The sequence below is a fragment of the Coenobita brevimanus genome, chromosome 94, assembly GCF_032717465.1.
Source record: "Coenobita brevimanus isolate Jiangsu-jjx chromosome 94, ASM3271746v2, whole genome shotgun sequence".
Classification (NCBI taxonomy): Eukaryota; Metazoa; Arthropoda; class Malacostraca; order Decapoda; family Coenobitidae; genus Coenobita; species Coenobita brevimanus.
The window spans coordinates 19,137,455-19,150,889 of NC_137047.1; positions in this window are offsets into that span (position 1 = coordinate 19,137,455).

The following is a 13,435-nucleotide window of genomic DNA, read 5'->3' on the forward strand; positions in this document are numbered from 1 at the left end:
GGACGAAACAAATAATAATACCCCAAAATCTAATATCTTTCGTTTGCCTTGGTGACTCCTTGTGGTTAACATCATATCGTCATTATTTCCAGTATTGAAATTAGAGTGAATCACAGTGACCTGCTTTACAAAAGAAGCTACCCGGTAGTAGTATCTTTAGCGATACTTTATTGGAATTTAGTTTTTTGTCAGTTTGGTTTTATATGTTATCTAAATAATATATGAAAAAAGTTTTGTGTCGCAGTTGACTGGGGCATGTAAAACCCACAGTTACCAAATCACAGGCTGCGTACATTTTGCAAGCTACAGTACTGTACGTATCAAAATGCAGGACACGACACCCCATTTCAACCCGTCAAATATTAACACAAAAAAGTATACATATTCCCCCTCGACACAGGACTACTCTATGAAGAAGAAAAGAGTCGGAGAGAGCATTTTTAGTGTCTGTACATGCCCCTGATATTTCCCCCCTCCAAAGCCCGCCGCACTGTCAGATGTGAGTGGCGGCGCGATGCAAAATTTTATGGAGAAATATGGGAGGCCATTTTGTTTATGGGAAAAATGGACGAGAGGGGAATGGGGGGAAATTTTTGGCGTCTCTTAGTCTCCCTGCTATTTTTGGTTTGTTTACTTTTCTTTTCTTTTTTTTTAGAGTGATCATTTATTTTTCCATAGAGATTTTGTATTCAGTATTTTTAGAATGGGAAAATTGTCAAAAGGGAATTGAGAAATTTGGGGCGTCTCACAATATTTTTATTTTAGTTTATTTATTTATTTTATTCATTGATTTATTTGGTTAGTTTGCTCGTTTGTTTGGTTATTAAGATAATGGGTTTTTGAGATAGTGTGAAGATTTCATGCTTGTTAGTTTGCTTATGAAATAATGTCGAGGGGGGATGGGAGAAGTTTTTTGGCGCCTCATTTTATTTTTACTTTATTAGATAGATTGATACATTAATAGATAGATAGATAGATATTAGAGTTACTGAGATAGGGTTTTCGAGATATAGGTAGAGTGTAGTTTTCGCTCTTAATATTTTCTTTATGGGAAAAATGTCGAGAGGGGTTGGGGAAAGTGGTTGGCAGCTGATAGTCTCCCGTCTGTTTTTAGTTTTTAATATATGCACAATTTTTATTTTCTGTTTTGGAGTTACAGAGTGCACATGTCGTGCATGATTTTTTGTTGAGGAGAAAGACTGGCAGAGGGGGAAATGAGAGAACTTTTTGGTGTCTCACAGTCTACCCTATATATATATATATATATATATATATATATATATGTGTGTGTGTGTGTGTGTGTGTGTGTATAAGTTTTGAGGGGTTCGATATGAAAATTCTCGATGATAATGTGATTTTGGACAAAATGGTAAATGGGAAAAGAGGCGAGCTTTGAGTTATCTCATGCCCCCTCCCCTTAAGTTTATCCCTTTTTTTGGTGAATGAAACGTTTTCATGGTGTAAGGGTCCTCATTGGAGATTTTTTTTTATTTTTTTCTGCTAATTGGAAAAAAAGGCCAAGTGAATTTGCGGCCTTTTGGCATTCATAGTGTTCCCTTTTTTAGAGTTTGTTTATGTTATTTTACAGTTGGGAGTTACTGAAAATGCAGTATTGGTTTTCGAGTTATCGAGTGTAGATTCAGATTGTTTTACCTGTGGCATAAATGATTAAGGCGGGTAGGTGAAACTTATGGCTTTCTTATTCATTATTCTTCACGCAGCCTATTTGATTTATTTATCATATTTATTTATTTGTTTAAGGTACTTATTTATTAGCTTTGGGAAGTATATAATGTAGCTGTGGAGTCATCGATTGAAGGTTTCGTGCATGATATATTTCTTTAATGAGGAAAATGGCTGAATTGTGTAGGGAAACATTTTGACATTCGCATCATCATCATCATCATCATCATCATCATCATCATCATCCAGACATCTTTTCCCACCTAAGGATAGAGTGAGGTAGGGTACAGAGAGCAAGGAGGAAAGAAGGACAGGAGAGAATAAACAGAAGCCTGCTCAGATGAATGGGTCACTCCCTCATTCACTCTCCATTCAAGCGCCCGGAACCCTGACTCCACCTCACAGACATAAACATCCACACTTAGACGCTTCATACCAACTGTCAGCTTGCTCATAATTTTAAGTATATTTTTATTCGTGATTTTAGAGCTATCAATTTTAGATGCTGAAAATATCATCTTGTTGTAGGGGAAAAAATTGTCAGGGAACTCTGGTAATTTTTAAGCGTCTCATTATCTGTTCTGATATTAGTTCATTTGTGTGTGTGTGTGTGTGTGTGTGTGTGTGTGTGTGTGTGTGTGTGTGTGTGTGTGTGTGTGTGTGTGTGTGTGTGTTCGAAATTATCGATTTTAGATTTTGTGCATGTTATATATTTTACTGGGAAAATAATTGGACATTGATGACTCTCCGCCTCATAACATCACTTTTTTCTTTTCTTTTCGCCTTTTTTGTATAAATTCTTAGTTTTAGAATTTCTTTTGGTGTATTTCATACCTAACTTTTATATGGTGAAAAAATTTAGGGACTGTGAGACTTCTGAGTGTCTCAGTTTATACTTCATCTTACCTTTAGATACTTATTGCACCTGATTTTGGACCTATCCTGTATAGATTGATTGACTGATTGTTTGATAGACGGATTGATAGATTGACAGACAGAATAATATAGTCCTAAGTTCGTGTCTGTAATTCTGTAGTTCTCTCCATAATGCGAACTTGTGCTGAGTATTACACAGTAACGGGAAGCTAACTCAACAAACTCGGAAAGAAAAATATTGAGGTTCCCGTGGAGCGTGTTTTAAAAGAAAAAAACAATCTCTCCCATTTGCCATCAAACAGAAACAGTGAAAGATATCAACGAACTCCAAAAGCAAAAATTGATGAGGATTCGATGGAGTGTGTTTTAAATTTATATATATAAAAAAAAAAGCTATTCCAATTTGCCTTCTAACTGCCAAAGGAAAGAAAATGTAACACTCCTTTATAGGAGAATGATAGGAAGTTTCAACCCTCCCGATTGTAGTGATCTATGGACACAGGAACTGCGGAAAGTGTCATGACGAATCCGAGCAGAAATTAGTTTTTTTTTTTTTCTATTGCCATTTTTGGTACACACACACACACACACACACACATATATATATATATATATATATATATATATATATATATATATATATATATATATATATATATATATATATATATATTTATGTATGTATGTATGTATGTATGTATTTATACACACTGCATAAGGATAGATAGATATTGATAGATAAATAGATACATAAATACGCGAGTTTGTTTATGTGAAAAATGTCTGGAGGGCCTGGGTCTTTTTCGGGATCCCACATTCTCTGTTCTGTGCTCAGTTAATTTCTGTAATTATTTGTAATCTTACTCTTGATATTGGAGTTCCTGAGTGCATACTCCATATTAGTAATGGAAAATGTTTGGGGTATTTGGATTTTTTTTTTTTTCTTTTTTTTTTTTAGCGTTTCACATTCTCTACTCTCCGTTTATTTTTGTGTTTCTTTTTATTTCTGAACAACGAAATCATTATCTGTTTTAGATTTTTTTCATATATTGATTATAAGAAAAGTTTTTGTGAGGATTTGGAGATTTGGCCATTTGACATTCTCTGCTTTGTTTTTCGTTCATTTTTTTCCCATTTTCTTAAAACAGTATATGAAATTGGGCATTTTTATTTTACGTGTCATAATGTGTATGGGAAAAAATACTTGGAAATTTGGAACTTTCGATCTCTCATAATCTCAATTCCGTTGTTATTTATTTGTAATACTCTATTTGTAATTATGATTATGAAGATGATGAGAATAGTCTTCATGTTTTCGGATGCACTGAGTGTGTTTGTTGCACATGAGAAATTGGAAAGATGATGATGATGATGATGATTGTGATGGTGGTGGTGGTGGTGGTGGTGGTGGTGGGGATGATATAGTAGTCTTGTTTTGTGCGTTATCGAGCTTATGTTTTGCACATGAAATTGAAGAGCTTCAAAAATATAATGTCTGCGTATTGTGTACTTATTACTGTATGTCCGTATTGTGTACCTTTCTACACATTTTGTTACATATTTTTGATATCTGTGTCCCACTTTAGGATTATCAACCAGGGACGTACCCAGCACTGTAGGGAAGAGGGGTGTCTACATGGTAAATATCCTTGATTCATAATACTGAGAGAGGTGGAAGGAGGAGGAGGAAAAAATAGAATTAAGATCTTGAAGCGACCGCACAGAGATAGATAGACAGATAGACAAGATATCCCCAAAGTATATAGTAACAATTGTATGTTATATTCATTGAGCAGGGAAGAGGGATTCCAGATTTTAAAAAATAAAATAAATAAATAATAAAAACATACCCCCTTGCTAACAATACACTTTTAAGAAACAAAAGACTGCTGTAAAGAATATTCCTGAGACATTTGCATTTTTTTTTTTAAAGAGTTGTACACATGTTCGTACTGTACAGGCAAAACAACCCAAACGTACAATTCCGGACAGTAATAGCGTTCCACTTTTTAGTCGAACATTTATGAAGCTCTTACATAATGATCTGAAAAGTTTGTTGGGTTTCTGAAGTCGCTTCTCATTGTCTTGTTACTTACCATAGTTCAGTGAATCGATGTTTATGTCAGTAACTGTACATACGAAACTAGGTGGCTGTACATGAGGAACTTGATGAGTGTACGTGAGGAACTTTGAGAGTGTACATGAGACACTTTGTGGGTGCTCATGAGAAATTTAATGGATGTACGTGAGAACTTAATAGGTGTACGTGAATTATCTAGTGGGTGTGCTTGGGAAACTTAGTAGGTATACATGAGAAGCTTAGTGAGTATACATGAGGAATTTATTAGGTGTACATGTGTAACCTAGTGGGTGTAAATGAGGAATTTATTAGGTGTACACGAACCCAGCGTGTGTAAATAAGTAACTCGTTGGATGTACACTAGGCTTAGCGGGTGTACATCACCAACTACTGGGTGTACATGAGCTTCAGAGTGGATAAAAAAAAAATTCTTATCCTTAGATAAACAAAACTAAAAAATATACGAGTACGAGGTAAACTTAGTGTTAATAAGAGCAAGTATATATGTACAAGTAAATCTAAATGTGCAGGTTAAGACTAGATGTACAATTTGTCTAGATGTACAGGTTATATATATATACAGACAGATCAACTGTAGAAAAACGCTTCAGGTCCAGATGTACAGATCAAGTATAGATGTACAGATTGTCCAGATGCAGATGTCTAGTATGCAGTGGTTATACAGGTTACTTCTTGCATTACTGAAAAATCTATTGTACAGGAAGGTTTTTTTTTTTTTTTTTTTTTTTTTTTTTTAACAGCATATAAGTCTAAATGTACAGTCGAGACTAGGTATACAAATAAGTGTAGTTGTAGAGGATATTTGATCTAGGTAAATGTACAGGAAGCTAGGCCTCGTTGTACAGGTAAATTGTAGATGTATAAGTCAAGTCTAGTTATACAAGTGAAGGTCATATGTGGAAAAGGAAAAGTTTGGGTAATGAGATATTGCTGTGTATAGGGAAAAAAAAATTGTGTGTGTGTGTGTGTGTGTGTGTGTGTAGATAGATAGACGGATAGTTTGATAGACAGGTGGGTAAATAGATAGAATAGATAAATGTGTGTGTGTGTGTGTGTGTGTGTGTGTGTGTAGATAGATAAATAGACAGATAGTTTGATAGATGTGTAAGTAGATAGGATACATATAGATAAATATGTGTGTGTGTGTGTGTGTGTGTGTGTGTGTGTAGATAGATAAATAGACAGATAGTTTGATAGACAGATTGGTAAGTAGATAGGATACATATAGATAAATGTGTGTGTGTGTGTGTGTGTGTGTGTGTGTGTGTGTGTGTGTGTAGATAGATAGATAGACAGATAGTTTGATAGACAGATAGGTTAGTAGATAGGATATAGATAAATGCGTGTGTGTGTGTAGATAGATAGACAGATAGGTTGATAGACAGATGGGTAAGTAGATAGGATACGTATAGATAAATGTGTGTGTGTTTGTGTGTGTGTGTGTGTGTGCATTGATCGTAAACTGTAAAATTAATAACTTTTCAGTCCTAACTTGTGCTGCTTACGGAAGGGACTGTTTATTTCCTGGCAGTTCAGTTACAGGTGATGGTGGTTCATTAAAAGTAGATATCCCACCACACAGCAATCCAAAATAATAAGAACCACATGCAATCTTAATTCTTATGCAGTAAACGCAAGTGCAATCCTGCTGTTATTAAAGCCAAAGTCAATTGTTTACCAAAAACCCCTTGTTGTCATCCTCGCTCTCTCTCTCTCTCTCTCTCTCTCTCTCTACTTTTTTTTTTCCTTTTTTTTTTTTACGGTATTGCAAAACTGTTATTTTCACGGGTGATACAAAAGCGAATTGTTTGGTGTTGCGAGCCTGCCCGCGCACCGGCCCAGTGATTGGTCGTGGGCTGGATGACGTCACAGCCGGTGCTACGGGGCGGCCCTCTGCGCTCCCCAGCCCAGCTATCAATATTTCACTGATTGGAAATTTGATTATAACCGAGGATCCTTACCTATTCATAACTATTCACCGAAATTAGTCATGGACAAAAAGGAAGCCTTGTTTTCGCGTCCGTGTTCGCGGCGAGCCTCTCTGCCGACCGACCGACCGACCGATCAGTCCCGCGGCGGAGAATTTTTCATGACGATGGGAAGTTACTGTTTCCCCCCCTGCCTCCTGTCTTCAAGCCTTTACTTTATTCATGTCATGCACATAAAAATTGGAAGCCATGTTATTTTTTTCCTCTCACTGTTTCTATCATAAACCAACATTAGGCGGACCATTATACCTGGAAAATAATGAAAGAATCGTCTGTTATATCGAAAGAATTAATGAACGAGTGAAGCCGTAGTTGCATGACCGTATAGCCCAGGAGGAAGTTGAGCTATACTGATACCTGCCTTTGAATTAGTACGGGGTGGGCAAGCATGGATGCAACGAGTATTTCTACAGGATGAAAACTGTTTTAATATTCTTTCCAAAATCATATTAACATTTATATATCGTGGACAGTGGCGTGTATTTTGCTATTTTTTAGGTTACTTTTACTATATTTTGAAACATATGCAGTATCATATAATTTTGGGAAGAGATATTTTGGTACACTTATGAAAACTGGGAGGTCAGAACACCATTATTTATTCATGGAAGCCGAGGCAGTGGGACGTTGTTCCCTGTACACCTTTGCCTCACCTCATGTACACTTTCTGTACCTTTGCTTCATGCTATGTGTACACCAGGATTTCACATCATGTACACTTATTTTACCACACCTACCCTTAGACATATTTTAGCTTTCACGTTCGAACACACTATCTATACCAAACTCTCCTATACACCCATATATTACCCCTTATACCTCCAGACATTATCTCATGTACACCTGGACATTACCTCATGTACACCCAGACATCACCTGTACACCCAAATATTACCCCTGTACACTCAGACATTACCTCTTGTACACAAAATCAATATTTAGACTTATCTGTACATCAAAATATTCCTTGGCAGTTTTCATCACAAGCACAATTTTTCTCTTTTAGTGTTTCCATTCACCAGGCTTTTGTTTATCCATGTACACTGGTTATGTATACGGGAGCATATTCAGTGTTCCAGACCAATTTGTATTGTTCCTACTCAGAATTTAATTCGTAGTTTGTCAGTGCTTTGGATGTTTATTAATAGATTTAAATTAACACAAGAATAAGTTTTTGTTTAGGAATGTGATGTGAAAGTTAGCTTAGCAAGAAAAATAAATGTTTTGTGTTGTTTTTGTCCATACTGAGTGAATGATGAGTTAGGTACATAGACTACACAGACCTTGCGGTTCCAGCGAGGTCATGGACTTTTATTTTTATCATCCTATTCACGTTAGCAAAAAAAAAAAAAAAAAAAATCAGTAGAAGGCTCTTCTCCGTCCTATGAACCTTCCGGCTATAAAGCATACAAGGACACCGCTATGAATAACACTATCCAGGTTGAAAGTAACTGAAGAAAATTTTATTGGAATGACAGTAATGGTATAATATTAAGGAGAAAGATAAGTAATAAGCTGGTATAATATTAAGAATAATGATAAGTGATACGCTGTTTTAGAATAAGTGAACATTTTTCTAAAGGCTTTTTTTTTTTTTTTTCATAACATTTTGTGGGATGCTTTGGCCAACATTTTGGTTGCACAGATCAAGACCACTCGCATGCATTTTTTAATATTTTCATTATTTCTTAATAAGAGATGTCGCATAAACCACTTCATCAAGATGACTTGTTATTTTTGATAACAAGTCATCTTGATTTTATTTAAGTTAGGAAAACCATCTCATATTGTAAAGGTTAATGAAGGTTATCTCTGACCCCTTAAGGTCGGAAATATCCCTCCTAAGTTGAATAACATCGTCTGCAGATAACACAAATAAGATAGAAAATACTCTTTTGACTGATGATGTTAACCCAAAAATTGGCAGTTGGTCTTAGCCATTTACTTCGGCATATCAGTATTTGAGGTACTGGCAGCAAGACTCGGGAGCTTGTTAGTTTTTCCACAGTCACTAATAGAAAATATTTTGTTACTCGCACGCGAATCGTGAGGGGGTTATGTGTTTTATTCATTTCGTCTGTCAGTCTTTTAGCTAGAATTAAAAAACCATTGAATAGCATTGCACCAAATCTGGTGTATTGACTGAGGACCAATCGAGGAATAAGTGATTAATTTTTGGCAGAAAAGGTCATAAGTCATAGGTCGCTTGCCAGGTCAGCTCAGTATTGAGCCACTTTTGATCAAACCTAGTAGAGGGGTTGTGAGGCAGGAAAGGATGAAGTGTTTCTGTTTTGTGAGCATTCATAGGTAAAGGTCACAAGGCAAGGTCAAAGGTTAGGCCCTATAACTCAAATAGGTTTTATTCGATTTACATCAAATTTGATAGCAGGGTTCAAGTTTGACGGAGGATAAAATTATTCTTTTTTCAGAACTGTAAGTAAGAGATCAAGGTCACAGGGTAAGGTAAACTCAAACACTTTTTATCAGATTTAAACCAAACTTTGTGGATGGATTTAGGATCGTGTTAGGATGATTTGATTTAATTTTGAGAGCAATCAATCAAAGATAATGGGCACAGGACAGAGTATAATGTTTGGCCTTCAGGTCCCTCCACACGATTATTGGACACCTCTGGCGTCCGAGCACTGTGCTCATCAGTCTCTAGGCACGGTGACGAATCGCGTTGTAAACAGTAGATCAGAAGCAAGGAAGGTTCTGTAGTTCATCAGGTCCATACGATTATTTTCCATCATTTTTCATTACCATATTAAAAAATCACAGGTGTCCAGAGACCGATTGTACCCACTGGCTGTGTGGGCGAACCTTTAGAGGGATTGTACACACGAGGACTTTGCATTCTGATTGCCTCCTGTTTAGTGTATGTTATGATCCCAAAATCTGAGGTCATTACTCCTGATGGAAATCTGTTTAGTTGATGTGAATTAAAACGTACATATACTAGTAAGATTTACATTTATATATATATATATATATATATATATATATATATATATATATATATATATATATATATATATATATATATAAAAGTTAAGTTCAGTTACCCTGTACTCATGGAATGAGATATATTTAGTTGCCCTGGTCAGAATTTCTTCCAGTTATATTGTCATTGAAACTCAGAACTGCACAGCATATTCTAGACGTGGTCTGCCGAAGTTTTTTTTTTCTCTGTAATGAGAGTATACCTTTACTCTTATATTATTTAAGTTAACAAATCGCATAAATATGTATCGTGTCTTCACTGTCCAGTTTCACTTTTTCTGTTTTTTAACAGGAGACTCATAGTCTTTAACGAGAATTACCATTATCGTTTGACTTTATCACCTGCTCGAGTATTTCATATATGAATTTTCTGTGTAACACTGACAGTTTTATGCTAAATAACATGTCCCGATATATAGACCACTCATTTATTATGGTAGACTGATTCTGCTGTAAGAGACTGAATGAAAGTGAAGTCGTCGGAAGAAGGAACAGTAGACCAAAAACAAAGTGGAGGGATAAGGGAGGAGGTCATTTGAAGGAGGGTAGTGTGTTGTGGCAGGAGTCATTGGTGATACGAGACAGACTGTGAGTGCCTCAAGATCGCTTCGTTGAAACAACAATATATGGCATCAGACATCAGATGGATAAATAGATTAAGATTCACTGGTAAAACGTTATGACTGAGCTGTGGCTTTGACCTTTTATTTACTTTATTTAGTTATTTTTTATGATACTGTTGATGTATGGACGATAATAGTCAAGGTACCTGAAAAACATGCGTGTACAATCGTGCTGGCTGATGATGATGGTGATGAACGTAGAATGGGTAGATAAAGAAATAGTATTAATGAATAGACACAAAATAGGTGCGCATATTGTGTCGAATGTATTGTATCTGTAAACCACGAGTATTTAATGTCTTTCGGGGAGGGGGAGGGTTGTGAGATATAAAGTGATGATATTTGGGCTCTATAATTATAAAATTAATTTTTTAAAACTGAGTAATAAATTTTAAAACATTCCATTCATTTCAAATTGGAGGAAAAAATAAATCTTCATATCTCTGTGAGGAAGTAGTCCTATTCTTTATAATCCGTGTAGTGATAACTCTATTGTACTCGCAGCAACAAAAGTCCGGTTACATAGAATCAGTAGCGCTAGACAAATTAATCATTATCTCTGGCAATAAACAGTCATAGGCACTAACACGAGATGGCATTTATGTATGGCCGATGTAGTAGCAAATGTCTGTCGAAGTTTAGTCTTCTTGGCTGAAATGAATATGATATGGCATAAGTGTAAATATGTATAACCTTTTCATAATAGCGCCAACTGTACTATTTTATTTGGGCCACCATCAGACGGTTTTACTTCGGTGAATGTGTCATAGAATGTTTGGACGCATTAGAGTATTACCGTTGATACCATTAACCTTCTCTTAGTCGAGATACCTCCAGCATTCTATTCCATCTACCTCCGGATGGATTTTTTCAAGTGACAGTGAGTTATGAGAGCTTAAGAGATATTATTTAGGCTGTTTATCGCCATGTAATCAATGTAATGACCATTTAATGATGATGGTTCACTTCAGCTAATCCCCTCTCACCTCTTCTAGGCCTGGTGTGCGGCTGTAGAGGCAACAAAATGGCCCCCGCGCATCATATACCACAGCCTCTGCAATCTCAAAAAAGGTACTATACCTTTAACACTATTTTTATTCTCTTTCCTTTATGGTGCATTTGTTTCACCTTATTTTCCTCACCATGTGCTCTGCTGGGTGTTCTTCAGTAGTTAGATATATGTGTGAATCTTGTGAACAGAAACTTAATGTGGTTAATTTAGATTTTTGGGGGGAGAAATTTGGGACCAAATTAAGGTGGTGGCAAGGTGGAACGGAACTATCATCATCATCATCATCATCATCATCTCAACCCTTAGTCCCACGCAAGAGGAAAGGCAAAAGTGCAAAGATAGAGGAACAACAAAACAGGGAGTGATTACGACATGGTCAAAAAATAAACACACACACAGGAAAATATGAGGAGAAACGGCATGGGCATCAGCTGCACATCACAAAACATACGAATTCTGTATGAGAGAGAGAGAGAGAGAGAGAGAGAGAGAGAGATTTAACAGAGAAGTTAATTTTTATGTTATACATTTTTCGTTTTACAAAGATTAAACATTTTTCGCTACCGTCAGCCGATCTTAATTATTATAGGAAGGACCTGTAGTAGCGAAGGGGAATATGAAGGTCATGTCTGATTCCACCAGCTTCAGAAGTCTCCCTCAGGCTGAATAAAATCATCTGGAAAGAGCACGAATAAAACTGTCATGAAGCTCAGTGTACTTAGCATCGTGCAATCATAGTCACATTAACTACAGAAGTATTTTCTCTCATGACATTAAGCTATAGATTTCCTGATACCAAACTAAGAAGAGAAAATGTGCTAAACTGATTCAAAATTTACTTCAGCGGTTATCTGTTAATTTTATAAACCCTGATATTGCATTCGACTCTGAATGATACAGAAGAATAAAACATTAGAAAGCCAAGACGGGCACTGTGTGTATGGAGAGAGAGAGAGAGAGAATGTATATGTATGAATGTATGTGTGATGAAATGATTCCCTAAATGTTAATATATTTAGAGAGTTTTTGAACGTAGCATATTCCAAACCCTTTCACAGATACCTTTGTAATTTTTATTTTTGCAGTCACAGATGGTTTATAATAGCCTTCATTACAAGGACTTATTTCTATGTTATTCACACTCTCCAAGCTATATTACTGAACTTGAGAAAGTTCAGTGGTAGCATTCATACTATATTCATCATTAATCCCACCACATCTTGTAGTCCTCCCTCGGTTGAATAAAGTCATCTGGTGATAGTTTTATAAACCTCTTCAGTCTGGTGATGTATATTTTGTATTAAAGGGGGAGCAGAACAGACGATTTCATGTAATTCTTTGAAACCTCTTAAAGTGATGGGACTCATGAAGCTTATATCTGACTTCTCCAAATCGAACACTCTCTCCAAAGCTGAATAACATCATCTAAGATTAGCAGGAAAAACGTTCATAACATGTCATTGAAGTGGTGTTAAATTTTTTTTAAAAATTGTCATCGTGCTGAAGGGGTTACACCTAGGAGGAGCCTCTTGTAGTGGAGAGATTAGAAAAAAATCAGCAATAATCTCCATTGCTACCTTCAGCGCAAGGATGCCATATATGGTTTTATTTTTGCCGCCGCAAGACAGTATTAAACTGCTCAGCCAGAGGACGTCATTGTTGTATTCTTGCTATCTTTAGACAATTACCGTACATTCAGCTGACAATTTTTTTCTTCTTTAGTGGCCGGGTTAGATCTACCCTTCATGAACACCTCTAATAGTGACCCTTCTCAAGTTCAGTATAATTTCTAGCAATAGTGAGAACAAAAAAAATAATAATAATAATAATTTGTCATGAGACTGAAGAAGCTAATCACCTTTGAAAAGACTGCTGACAATGAAGCGGTTAAAACCCATTGGTATGACCAATATATCCTTCCAGTTCTTATTACAGATAGTTGATCTTGACCCAGACTATCGTCCTTTGCAGCTTACTTTACATAGCTACGGCTTTACATAATTTCCGTACGTCTTCGTGAATGGCATCGTTTTCTAGTGTTAATCTCTTTTTACACCTCAGCACTGAAGATGGAGAGATTGTAGTTGTGGGCATAATTAAACTGAAAGACCATACTAGAGCAGAAACCTGGGCGCTATCAACAGTCTTA